The sequence below is a fragment of the Microtus ochrogaster genome, chromosome 21 (assembly GCF_000317375.1).
Source record: "Microtus ochrogaster isolate Prairie Vole_2 chromosome 21, MicOch1.0, whole genome shotgun sequence".
Lineage (NCBI taxonomy): Eukaryota > Metazoa > Chordata > Mammalia > Rodentia > Cricetidae > Microtus > Microtus ochrogaster.
In genome coordinates, this window is record NC_022022.1 from 2,810,473 (window position 1) to 2,813,758 (window position 3,286).

General features: G+C 46.2%; 1 non-coding gene across 1 annotated transcript; it reads left to right on the plus strand.

The window, feature by feature from the left end:
• Positions 1-750: 750 nt before the first annotated feature.
• Positions 751-854, plus strand: LOC113457264. The gene has a single exon (XR_003377891.1). It is a non-coding gene; the product is annotated as a U6 spliceosomal RNA (small nuclear RNA).
• The last annotated feature ends 2,432 nt before the right edge of the window (positions 855-3,286 follow it).

Genomic DNA, 3,286 nt, shown 5'->3' on the forward strand with positions numbered 1-3,286 from the left:
GCAAGAACAGTACGTACTTTTGTGGGGAGGGAGTAGAGGGTTGAGACAGGATTTCTCTGTGTAGCCCTGACTGTCATGGAACTCACTCTGTAGACCAGGCTGGTCTCAAACTCAGAGATCTGCCTGTCTCTACCTCCCAAATGCTGGGACTAAAGGCATACACCACCACACCTGCCTTTTTTTAATTTATATATAACCCTGCATATTATACCTCTATAAGCGATGGGATCTGGAAAGCACACACACACCATACCAGAAATTTGGATGGCTTGATCTTGTGTAGGTAGCCACACTGTACTTCCTGACTGCTAGCCACGATACACCAGGAGACAGCATTTCACTGTGCTGCTCATCCTCCAGCTACAGACTTTCTGAGCCCTGGGTGGAGATAAAGACGACCCACGAAGAGCCGTACACTCACTCAGCCTCCTATTCTAGGCACGTTGGACAACTGTCCTCTGCAGAAACAAGGTTCTCCGACGAAGGCTGAGATCAACCCAAGTGTGTGTCAACACACAACTCCAAAGGGCAGTTTGTCAGCGCAGCCACTGAGCACAACAGAGGCAGGCCCCACGCCCAGACCTGTGGCCACCAGGAGGCTGTTGTTTACCTACGACTGCACCTGCAGGCAGGGCTGTCCGGTGTGCTGGACTGTAGCATGCAGGGCGTGCAGCACTGGGCCCACTGATGCTTCTGTCCTAGAAGCCTGCATGACACCTTCTGAAATCTAGTCAGCAAAGAAAGGACTTTGCGCTGGCTTCGGCAGCACATACACTAAAATTGGAACAATGCAGAGATTAGCATGGCCCCTGTGCATGAATGACACACAAACTAGTGAAGCGTTCCATATTTTTGAAGAATCTATCTATCTATAATATATTATATCATAGATATATACACTATATAGGCATATAATATATCTATAATATATAGATATATTACATATTGTGAAGTGTGCCATATTTTTGAAGAATCTATAATATATTATAGATATATACTATATAGGCATATAATATATCTATAATATATAGATATATTACATATTGTGAAGCATGCCATATTTTTGAAAAATCTGTCTATAATATATCTATATATAATATATTATATCGTGAAGCATTCCATATTTTTTTAAAGATTTATTTATTTATTATGTATACAACATTCCTTCCATGCCTGACTGCAAGCCAGAAGAGGGCACCAGATCTCATTACAGATGGTTGTGAGACACCATGCGGTTGCTGGGAATTGAACTCAGGACCTCTGGAAGAACAGTCAGTGCTCTTAACCTCTGAGCCATCTCTCCAGCCCAGCATTCCATATTTTTGAAGAATATATCTCTATCTATCTATCTATCTATCTATCTATCTATCTATCTATCTATCTATCTATCTATCTATCATCTATCTCTATATATATAGAGAGAAGATGTTCTGTTTTGAGCACAAAGTCTGATCAGTGAGCTTTTGCTGTCTGTTTGGGCCTTACGGTCTGAGACAGCCTCGGCTAGGCTGGCTATAGTAGTGTTCAGATCCTCCTGACTCTGACACCGAGTGCTGGAATTACAAGCGCTCAGTACCACGCCCTGCTCAGTCAGCACTCTTTGTCTTCTGTGTGCCCCTTCCCAAGAGGGGCTTTGAGTGAACATCTGCTTCTTGCACAATTTTCTTAGCTCGCTCTTTAAAGGCAGGGCCTCACTGTAACCCAGGCTGGCCTGAGTCTCACTCTGTAGCCTAGCCTGGCCTTGGAGCAATTCTCTCATCTCAACCTCCCAAATATAGGGATAGCAGGCATGAACACTAGGCCCAGGCCTTTTCTGTTTTCTTTTTGGTTTTTCAAGACAGGGTTTCTTTGTGTAACAGCCCTGGCTGTCCTGGAACTTACTTTGTAAACATGGCTGACCTTGAACTCACAGAGACCTACCTGTCTCTGCCTCCTGGGATTAAAGACACCAGGGCCTGGTTTAGTCCCAGCCCTTATATAATTTTCCACTGAAAAAAAAAAGACAGAAAAAAAGAAACAAAAAAAGAAAAGAAAAACTTTTTTTTTATGCTCCAGAGGGGACCCACAAAATAGCTGAGGCGTCAGAAAGTGCCCCAGGCCACCGACCCAGGGAGGTGACAGCTGAGAGCTCTTTGGTGCACAGCCACCTCTTAACGGGAAGGACTATTTGTGACCTTCAGCTCCCCACAGTTACCGCGTCAGCAAAGGGCCTTCCCTCCAACCGCTCCCCCCGGGCTGGAAAGCCTGCCTGCCTGTCCTGCAGTTGGTGTCCTCAGAGGTGAGGGGCTTTGGGCAGCCAGGGTCAGCGCTGAAAACCCCACCCCGAAGAGGCAGACAGCCTTTGATCCTCGCCCGCCCGCCCGTGCGGTCCCCAGCATGGGCAAAGGGGCTTTCCCCCTCCGAGAAACCAGCTCTATAAATACACCTCTGGGTTAGGACTGTGTGTCCACAGCTGTCCCTAGAGAAGCCACACCTCCAGACAGGGGGCTCTGGCTCAGGGCCTTCACCGACCCAGGATCTGAGCCCTGTTAAGGAGAGGCCTCCAGGGAGGCCTCTGTCAAGTTTAGTGACACCTTTGTGTGCGCAGATTTGTCCTTGTTGTTTTTGGTGGGGTTCTTTATGCTGGTTTCTTTTTTGGTTTTTCTTTTTTGTTTTTGGGTATTGTTTTGTTTCGGTTTTGGTTTTTTGAGACAGGGTTTCTCTGTATAGCCCTGGCTGTCCTGGAACTCACTGTAGACCAGGCTGGCCTCGAACTCACAGAGATCCACCTGCCTCTGCCTTTGCTTTCCAACTTCTGGGGTTAAAGGCATGCACCACCACCACCCAACACGCGTTGTGATTTTAAAGTTTGTTTTGGGTATTTTTAGTGACCTATCAAAAATTCTAAATTAGAGTGTTTTATAACTCAACCAAAAGAATTAGGGCAGAGGGCATGGCTGGAGAGACATAGGGGGTGAAGGAGCTTGCTGCTTTTACAGAGGTCCTGAGTTCGGTTCCCAGATCAGGCAACTCACAACTACTTGTAATTCCGATTCCAAGAGATCGGATACCGTCTTCTGGCCTTCGTGAGCACGCGCGCGTGTGCACACACACACACACACACACACACACACACAGAGTAAAAAAAAAAAACTTTAAAATTAGCTTGAGGTAATTCTTTAAAAATATACTAATTTCAAATTATTTAACATTTTTTAAAAATATACAGCTGGCCGGGCGGTGGTGGCACATGCCTTTAATCCCAGCACTCGGGAGGCAGAGGCAGGCGGATCTCTGTGAGTTCGAG